Source organism: Hemitrygon akajei, chromosome 5 (genome assembly GCF_048418815.1).
Source record: "Hemitrygon akajei chromosome 5, sHemAka1.3, whole genome shotgun sequence".
Taxonomy (NCBI): Eukaryota; Metazoa; Chordata; class Chondrichthyes; order Myliobatiformes; family Dasyatidae; genus Hemitrygon; species Hemitrygon akajei.
This window is the reverse complement of record NC_133128.1, coordinates 119,449,259-119,459,035: the sequence shown is the minus strand read 5'-3', so window position 1 is coordinate 119,459,035 and position 9,777 is coordinate 119,449,259. Positions and strand designations below refer to the sequence as shown.

Here is a 9,777-nt window from a genome sequence, read left to right as displayed (position 1 = left end):
GAACACTATTTAGTTCTCGTTTTGCATTTTTTAAAAATATTTCTTCTTATAACTTATAGTCTGACATTAGAACATAGTGGTTAGCACAACACGTTACAACAGTTTGTACGATTGAGGTTCAACTTCTGCTGCTGTTTCTAAGGAGTTTGTACGTTCTCTCCGTGACTGCGAGAGATTCCTTCAGGTGTACCTGTTTACTCCCAGCTCCCAAGTCGTAAGGGTTACGGTTAGTGAGTTGTGGGCGTGCTGTATCGATGACGGAGGCATAAGGACATTTGTAAGCTACCCCCAGAACAATCCTCACTGATCAGTTTTGAGGGAATCAATGCATTTCACTGTCTGTTTTGATGTACATGTGACAAATGAAGCTAATCTCTTTCAGTATTTTTTAATGTTTTTCACCGTATTCGCTCTGGTGTGAGGTTGGATTGCTCTGGGTGCTGAGCTGTTTTGGAGGTTGAGCGCGGCTTCAGGCCCGAAGCGAGTCACTGGGCAACATGGGCTATGCCCGGAGCCTTTCACTGCAGTGGTGCCCAGGTCCCAGTGTGAGGTATGATACACTGTTTAGACAATTTAAACGCCCGACCAGATCGGAGACAAGAGCCGATTTTGTTCATTCTCCATGATGATCACCTCCGTGTTGCTGAGGCTATAAAGACTGTGCTGTGTGCTCCATGCCCACTAATATGATGAACTGATAAATGAGGCTTTGGGCCTACTCCAGGTTTTGGATCAGAAGGCTCATTTTTGGTTCTGAATGCACTTGTGCACTTCAATTATTTGCATGACTTGTATTTTTTCCCTTCTCTTGCGTATCGAGTGCTGGTCTTTTCTTTTTATTCTTTTTTTCTTTAATTGGGTTATTTCAGGTTTCTTGCTTTGTGGCTACCTGTGAGTAAGCAAATCTCAAGGTTGTATATATTCTTTTAATAATAAATGTATTTGAACCTTGAATCTTGTACTGCTGCCGTGAAATACTGAATACTGCCGTGACATAAGTCAGTGATAATAACTGGGATTCTGGTTCAGAATCACTGTGCCTCCTGTGCCTCTCACTTCATGGACCCTACCTGGGGGAAGGCAGGCACTGTCAGGTGCAGGATTTACACACGTGAACACCCAAGTCCCTCCGCTGCTGCTCATCCTGTGGGACCGTTGCACATAGCGACAGCTCTCTCTTGATTCCATCTGCCAAAGTACATTCCTTGAAAGACATTCAAAGACACAAAGGATTCAATTGTCTTTATAAGAAATAGGGACGCGACAATGGAAAACATTGCTGTGTATCTTCCACACAGTGAAAATGATGAAAGCAATGAGAGAGTGCGTCACTCTTGGCGTGGTGACATATTGGCCGCCTTCCTCTGGACCCATGGTTCTGGTAGCATGGCTTTAACCCGTTCTAACATCTCTGTAAGACCAGAAGACATAAGAAGAGAATTAGGTCATTCAGCCCATCGAAACTGCTGCAGTATTCCACCATGGTCTATTTATTAACCCTCTCAACCCCATTCGCCACCCTCGCCCCATAACCTTTGAGACCCTTACTAATCAAGAGCTTATCAACCTCTACTTTAAATATTCCCAAATGACTTGGCCTCCACAGCTGCCTGTGACAATGAATTCCACAGATTCACCACCTTCTGGATAAAGTCATTTCTCTTCATCTCTGTTTTAAAGGAATGCCCTTCTATTCTGAGGCTGTACCCTCTGGTCCTAGACTGCCCACTATAGGAAACATCCTCTCTACATCTGCTCTATCTAGGCTGTTTAATATTCAATAGATTTCAAAGAGATTCCCCTTCATTTTTCTAAATTCTGTTGAGTACAGGCCCAGAGCCATTAAATGCTTCCCATTCATTAACCCCTCCAATCCCCAGATCATTCTTCTGAACATGCTCTCCAATGCTAGCACAGCCCTTCTTTAATATAATGAAATAATGACCACATTCCAAGTACTGTTTGATCAATGTCTTATACAGCCTCAACGTTACATCCTTGCTCTAGTCCTCTTGAAATGAATGCTAGCATTGTGTTCATTACCGCCAACTCAACTTGCAAGTTAACCTTTAGGGACTTCTGCATTATGAGTTCAAGTCCTTTTGCACCTCTGATTCCTGTATTTGCTCCCCATTTATAAAATAGTCTACGTCCTTATCAGCACTTCATAGACATTTTTTCAGAGCTTGAACAGCGGTCAATTGAAGGTCAGGATTCATTAGCAAGGTCAAATAATAATAAGGGAAGGTAAGTGGAATGGCCATTGTTAGAGTGGGGCTTTGGTTCTAGAGGCTTGGGCAATGTAACTATCCGGTAAGGTTTTTCTTTCTTGTTCTTCATCTGTAAGTGTACAATTCAGGCAGTAATAATGGCTCCATAGGGCTGTGTTTCGTTCTTTGTGTGAGATGTGGGAATTCTGGGCGAGCTCCAGCCTCCCGGATAACCACATCTGCACCAGGTTCTCCAAGCTGCAGCGCCTCGGAGAAGGTGATAAATAACTGGAGCTGCAGCTCACTGACCTTTGGCTCATACAGGAGACTGAGTAGGTGATAGGTAGGAGCTACAGGGAGGCAGTCACCCCTAGGATGCAGGGGGCAGGTAAATGGGTAACTGCCAAGAGAGGGAAGGGAAACAGGCAGCAGTGCAGAGTACCCATGTGGCCATTGCCCCCAATAACAAGCACGCCGTTTCGGATATTGTTTGGGGGGTATGACCTACCGGGGTAACTGCAGCAATCGGGTCTCTGGCATTGAGTGTGGCACTGTGGCTCTGAAGGGAAGGGCCAGAGGAGGACTGCTGTAGTGATAGGAGATCCCATAGTTAGAAGGGTAGATAGGACCATCTGTGGACGTGATAGAGAGACACAGATGGCATGTTGCCTCCCTAGTGCCAGGGTCAGGGATGTCGCAGATCATGGTCTAAAAGGTTGGGTGAGCAGCCAGGTGTCTTGGTACATATGGGTACCAATGGCAAAAGAATGAAATGAAAGAAGCCTCTAAAAAGAAAATTTAGAAAGCTAGGTAGGAACCTTAAAAACAGGACCCTCAAGGGTAACAATCTCTGGATTGCTGTCTATGCTATGCACCTGTGAGGGCAAGAATAGGATGATCTGGCAGATGTATGCATGGCTGAGGAACTATTACAGGGGCCAGGGTTTCAGATTTCTGGATCATTGAGATCTCTTCTGGGGAAGGGTTGACATGTACAAAATGGACAGGCGACACCTGCAACGGACAGAGACAATATCTTTGTGGGAGGGTTTGCTAGAACTGTTGGCAGGGTGATGGGAACCAGAGTAATAGGGCTGAGGACAGGGATGCTGGTTTATAAGCAGAAGCAATGTGTTGAGGTAATGTTGGGATGGACAAGCAGATGACAGGACAAAATTGCAGTCAGTGGGATGGGTTGCAGTATAAAAGGGAGACAAAATTGGAAAGAGTGACAAATACAGGACTGAATGTGCTATATCTGAATGCAAGCAGTACACAGAATAAGGCAGATGATCTTGTAGTGCAGGTGAAGATTGACAGGTATGATGTGTGGGTATCACGATGTCATGGCTGAAAAATGATTGTAGTTGGGAGCTTCATATCCAAGGATACACACTCTATTGAAAGGACAAGCAGGTAGGCAGAAGGGTTGGAGTGGCTCTGCAGGTAAAAAATGAAATCAAATCTTTAGAAAAACATGACATAGGATCAGAAGATGTAGAGTCCTAGTGGGTAGAGTTGCAGGGCTAAGGAGACTCTGATAGTAATGGGGGGGCAAGGAAATGGCGGACTAATTGAATAAGTATTTTGCATCAGTATTCACTATGGAAGACACTAGTAGCATGCTGGAAGTGGAGAGTGTTAAGGAGCAGAAGTGAGTGCAGTTGCTATTACTAGGGAGATGTTGCTTGGGAAGGTTGAAAGTAGATACGTAATCTGGAACTTCAGATCCAGGGATCTGAAGGAGGAAGCAGAAGCCATTGCAGGCAGTAGGATTGATCTTACAAGGATCAATAGACTCTGGAATGGTTCCGGAGGACTGGAAATTTGCAAATGCCACTCCATTCTTCAAAAAGAGAGGGATGCAGAAGAAAGAAAATTATAGGCCAATTAGCCTTACCTCAATGGTTGGGAAGATATTGGAGTTCATTAAGTACTGTATGTGGTTTCAGGGTACTTGGAGGCACATGACAAAATAGGCCCAAGTCAGCATGGTTTCCTTAAAGGAAAATCTTGACTGACAAATCTGTTGGAACTTTTTGAAGAAATACAAGCAGGATAGACAAAGGAGAATCGATGGTTGTTATGTACTTGGATCTTCAGAAGGTCTGTGACAAGGTGCTACACAAGAGGCTGCTGAACAAGAGCCCAGGGTACTACAGGAAAGATATTAGCATAGATAGACCATTGGCTGATTGGGAGGAGGCAAAGAGTGGGAATAAAGTGAGTCTTTTCTGATTGGTTATAGGTGACCAGAGGTATTCTACAGGGGTCTGGGTTGGGACTGCTTCACTTTATGTTGTATGTCAATGATTTAGCTGATGAAACTGAGGGCTTTGTGGCCAAGTTTGCAGACAATACAAAGATAGGTGGAGGGGCAGGTAGTATTGAGGAAGCAGAGAGGCTACAGAAGGACTCAGGCAGATTAGGAGAATGGGCAAAGAAGTGGCAGATGGAATACAGAGTCGGGAAGTGTATGGTCATGCACTTTAACAGAAGGAGTAAAAGCATAGACTATTTTCTCAATGGAGAGAAAATTCAAAAATCCAATGTGCAAAGGGACTTGGGAGTCCTCGTGCAGGAATCCAAAAAAGGTTAACTTGCAGGTTTAATTCCTGGTGAGGAAGTCCAGTGCAATGTTAGCATTCATTTGGAGAGGACTAGAATATAAAAGCAAGGATGTGATGCTGAGGCTTTACAAGGCACTAGTGAGGTCTCATTTGGAGTAGTGTGAGCACTTTTGGCTTTCTTATTTAAGAAAGGATGTGCTGACATCGGACGTGGTTCAGCGAGAAAGATTCCGGGAACAAAGAGGGTGTCATGTGAACAGTGATTATAAGTTCTGGGCCTTAACTCGTTGGAATTTAGATAAATGAGGGAAGATCTCATTGAAACCCCTCGAATGTTGAAAGGCCTAGATGGAGGAAGTGAAGAGGATGTTTTCTTTGGCGGGGGCATCTAGGACCAGATGGTACAGCCTCTGAATAGAGGGATGTCCATTTGGAACAGAGATGAGTCGGAAAAGTCCATGACTATTCCATCGAGATGTAACACTGAGCATCATAGGAAGTCATTCCTGCCTGTTGTCATCAAACTTTACAACTCCAAGTGTCAGACACCCTGAGCCAATAGGCTGGTCCTGGACTTATTTCCACTCGGCATGATTAACATTATTATTTAATTATTTATGGTTTTATATTGCTATATTTCTACACTATTCTTGGTTGGTGCGGCTGTAACGAAACCCAATTTCCCTAGGGATCAATAAAGTATGTCTGTCTGTATTCATTTCTCCACATTATATTCATCATTTCTCAGTGATGAAGCAGTCTGAGCTAGCTTTCATTAGAAGAGAATTACCATCCCTCAGTAACCACCCTTTTTTTTTTACAAAGCTACTTAAGTTTATTTATACAAAAATAGAAACAAGACATTTACAAAAAGTATTTACAAGACAGTGAAGAAATTCAGGTCATATATGATTATTACTGTCTATAAAATAGTCAATTCCTGGGGTGGGGGGGGCACTGCTCCTGGAAATTCCCTGTTGTACCAATAGTGACTGCAAGCTCCCTCTCCAAGGACAGCCAGCCACAAATATATCCTCGGAAGAGGGGCAGGCAGTCGGACCAGGCAGAGCTCTCGACTTTCCACCACCTAGACGCATGAATGGCCATTCTGGCCAGGCCCAGGTAGATCCTCCAAGCAACCCACCCCCTTCAAAACTGCGTGCCCAAATATCAGGAGTGTTGGGCTGAAGTGTAACCAAAACCCTATTCAAACAAGGACTACAACCTCTCACACTCAGTATATGCATGATAGACTGACTCCTCCCGGCCACAGAATGGACAGGTGGACGGAGTGTCAGTGAACCTGCTTAAAGACCTGTTGCACGGTGCTGCCCTATGCAACACCCACTACCCCAGGTCCCCAATGTACAAGGAAGGACCCCTGCATAAAGATATTTCCACTCTAGACCACCTCCGCTGCTGGATGATAAAACAGACTGCCCTGGTGAGTCTGGTCGGCAGACAAAGGCAAGGAAGTGAAAGGTGTGCATGGGCAGCCCATACAATAACCTGCTTGGCACGTTGTAGAAGGTCACAGTGGGCATTCCCACAAGACGGCTCACCTCATGTGGGACCCTCTCCCGCGAGGTACAATATCTCATGGACTGAGCCTGATGAGCAATTCCAGCTCAACAGTGCTGTGCTGCCTGGAGACCACCCCCCGCAGCCCCCAAGACTCCTTGACACCCACCGTGATAGGACGGGGAATGGTCACCCTCAAAACCAGAGTTCATCCCCCACCAGTACTAAAGCACCCTGTCTCAACCCCATCCTGCAGCAGCTCTCGATAACACCGGGGCAGTTCCCACAAAGCGGCACAGCTGATGCTTGGCACTGCGTGCCCTCCTGCAGGCAATGGCCCTGGCGGAGAAAGTGCCACCTCAGAGGGTGTCTCTGCAGAGCCCTGAGGTGGAGAGCCGCCAGCTGGGAGTGCTCACATATCCATGACTGACCACCCTCTGCAATTTGGAAGACTTTGGGCCACAGGAGAGACCCACTGCCTCCTATTGCCCTTGAATATTTGCAACAGTCTCTTCTGGGTCCAGGAGACAAAAGCAGTGGGTGGGACTAAAGTAACCATATTATGGTGGCGACCAGCAGATGTATTACCAAAGCTCTTCCCTGGTACAAGATTGGACGAAGCAGGCCTGGCCAGCGGAGATCTTTGTCTACAGGTCCCACCGGTTCACCAGCCCGGCATCCTCAGTTGAGCTCAGGTGGACCCTCGTGGAGAATGTGTGTGGTGCTCCACGCAATGGGCCTCAACCCCTCCAGTAGGGAGTCCATCTGCCTCTGACTCACCAAGAGACCCGCTCACTTTTCCCTGTTGACCCTTGCAGAGGACATGGCCGAGAAGATCTGCTGCCAGTCTCGCATCCTCTGCATGTCAACAGGGTCGGTGACCATGAGGAGGGCGTCATCGGCATAAACCAAAAGAATGACCTCCACGTCTGGTTTGTATGGAACCAAACCTGTTAACATCCTACAGAAAAGGCACAGGAATGGCTCCACACAGTTAGAATACAACTGTCCAAACATGGGACACCCCTGATGCACACCCTGCCCTCCCGAAGCACAAGGGCTCTGTCAAAGACCCATTAACTTTTAACAGCAGTGTACAACACGCAGACACGAGCCAGAGCCCAAACATGTGCAGAGTCCCAAAAAGGTACTTGTGGCCCGCCCTGTCAAACACTTAGTCCTGGTCAAGGGAGAGAACAGTGACTGACAGTCCAGCCTCTTGGCATAGGTGAATATCCTGGCTGGACCACCCTGAGACCATGTCGGACTGACCACTTGAGCCAGCACAGAGCCCAGATGATTGACCATTGCCCGGGCAAAAATCTTATGCTTTGCACTGAGGAGAGATACTGGGCTTCGATTCTTTAGGCAATGGAGACCCCCATTCTTGGGCAGCAGGGCTACAACTACTCTGAGCCGCGACGAGCATATCACCCACTGCCAGGCTTTATACCCTGGCATAGTCGACCCCCAGGATCTCCCAGAAGACCCAGAGAAATTCAATTGTCAACTCATCGAGTCGGGGCCTTCCCTCTCTGCAACTGGTTGAGGTTGCAGGTCTGCGCCTCCAAAGAGAGCAGAGCATCTAGCCACTCCGCACCCCTTGGCAGGTCCTCTCACAGAGCCCTGCATGCATTGTCATCCGTGACGGAGGAGTCACCCTCTGCCAGCAACTCCACAAGCTGCCTGCAGACACCCCTCCCCTTCTCAAGAGAAGAGAAGAAGGGTGAAGCTTGGTCTAGATCCTGTAGCATAACCTCACATAAGCACCTCGGGACCTTTCAAGTTGCAGGTGCCTCAGTGCATTCTTTGTCCTCTGGTTCTCATCACAGAGGGGTGTACCTCCACTGGTCAGCCCCAGCTGGAACTCCAAGCCATTCAGCTCCTTCTCAAGCTGATTAACCGCAGACATCTGCTGCTTGGTCGACCCACGGGCATATCCCTGGCAGAACAGTTGGTTGTGAGCCTTGCCCACATCCCACCAGAGTCTCAGGGAGGGGAAACTCCCCTGCTCTTCCTACCAGGTCCTTCAAAACTGACGGAACGAATTCTGGAGTTGGCCATCCTCCAGCAGCTAGTTGTTGAAATGTCAGTACGCAGACCCCACCCGTGCAGGCAGGGCATTGAGCTTTGCCTGATGGTGGTCCAGGTACGCAACTGGCCGCATGGAGCAAGCTGACACTTAGGAGCCATGCACCGTGGAGATGTACCGTGGATCGATCCCCCAGCCTCCACCCCATCTATACCTCCTTGAGAAAGCACAGCGATCAGGGTGAAGGCTCCACTAGTCAATGAATACAACCAGCTCCTTAATCTTCCTAACTGTTGCTCGACTACTCTGGAGACCAGTGTGATCCCACTCCTGAAGGGTGCAATTGAAATCACCTCCCAGGATGATGCACTCACTATGGCCTATGGGTCCCCAGCAACACGAACGCCTCCCGGAACAGGACTGCCTGCACCGGGCCGGGTTCAGGGGCGTACACATTGACAAAATGCATCGGCACACCATCCTGCCACACAGCGAGGTGAGGCAGGCGGCCTGGCACGAGATCCTGCACCTGCGATACCTCAGGCTGGAAGAAGAGGGGCCAGCAAGATGGCCTTCCCACTCGATGTGGAACGGAGACAGCTCATGTAGGCCTCCCGTCACCATTCCAGGAGGCAGGTGGATTCACCTCCTGGAATGGTGTGGGTTTCCTGAAGGAAGCTCACCACGTATCTCCTGTCCTGGAGGACAGAGAGATGATGGGATCTGCAGAGAGCTCCCCATTGCCAATGACTCTAAGAGAAGCTACACCGAACTTGGTGATTAAGACCCTTCACCAGAGCCCTAGGGAGAAGGAGCAGAGCTTTCCCTTGAGTCCTCTCCCGTCTTCTCCATATAACCCTTCTCCAGGGACTCCAGGGATCTCGTAAATCAGTGGGGATCAGCTCCCTTCCCCTTCTTTTGGAGGATAGTGCGGAGATGCTGATTGACCCCTTGCTGACCTGGCCAGCGATCAGTAGCTAGGTGGGCCTGGTTCTCTCCAGAACTCCTTCATGAACTGCCAGATCTCTTCCACAGAGACAGTGCCTGGGTTGAGAAAGTCCCCCATCTCGGTTTCAAACGAGTCCGCCTCTTTCCCCTCACCACATCCCACACCCTCGTCACCCTCCAAGCAAGCAGTCATTATCTGCACCACATGACCACCTCACTCCTCACTGTAGCCCTAATGGACAACCCCAGCTATTCCATCCCCAGGACCAGTGACAGAGTGAGACCCTGGCACCCCTGGATGCACAGCCAGGACACGAGCCTGCTGGGCCTTGCCCAGCTCCACACCTTTGTCACCCTCCCCGGAATCAGCATGAGGAGAGCCTCCTTTCTCTGACCATCTACGTGGGGTGGCAACCTAGGGTTGCTCCAGTTCCCCTTGGGGGCCAGAGCAAAACATTCCTCAGAAGGGCACTTCGCCTCGATTGAGGCAACAATC

General features: G+C 48.4%; 1 long non-coding RNA gene across 1 annotated transcript in view; it reads right to left on the bottom strand.

The window, feature by feature from the left end:
- Positions 1-806: 806 nt before the first annotated feature.
- LOC140728110 (uncharacterized) overlaps positions 807-9,777 on the bottom strand; it is a 171,680-nt gene continuing 162,709 nt past the window's right edge. Inside the window, exon 3 of the long non-coding RNA XR_012098997.1 lies at positions 807-1,411. This is a non-coding gene — a long non-coding RNA (uncharacterized lncRNA). The remainder of the gene's footprint in view (positions 1,412-9,777) is intronic.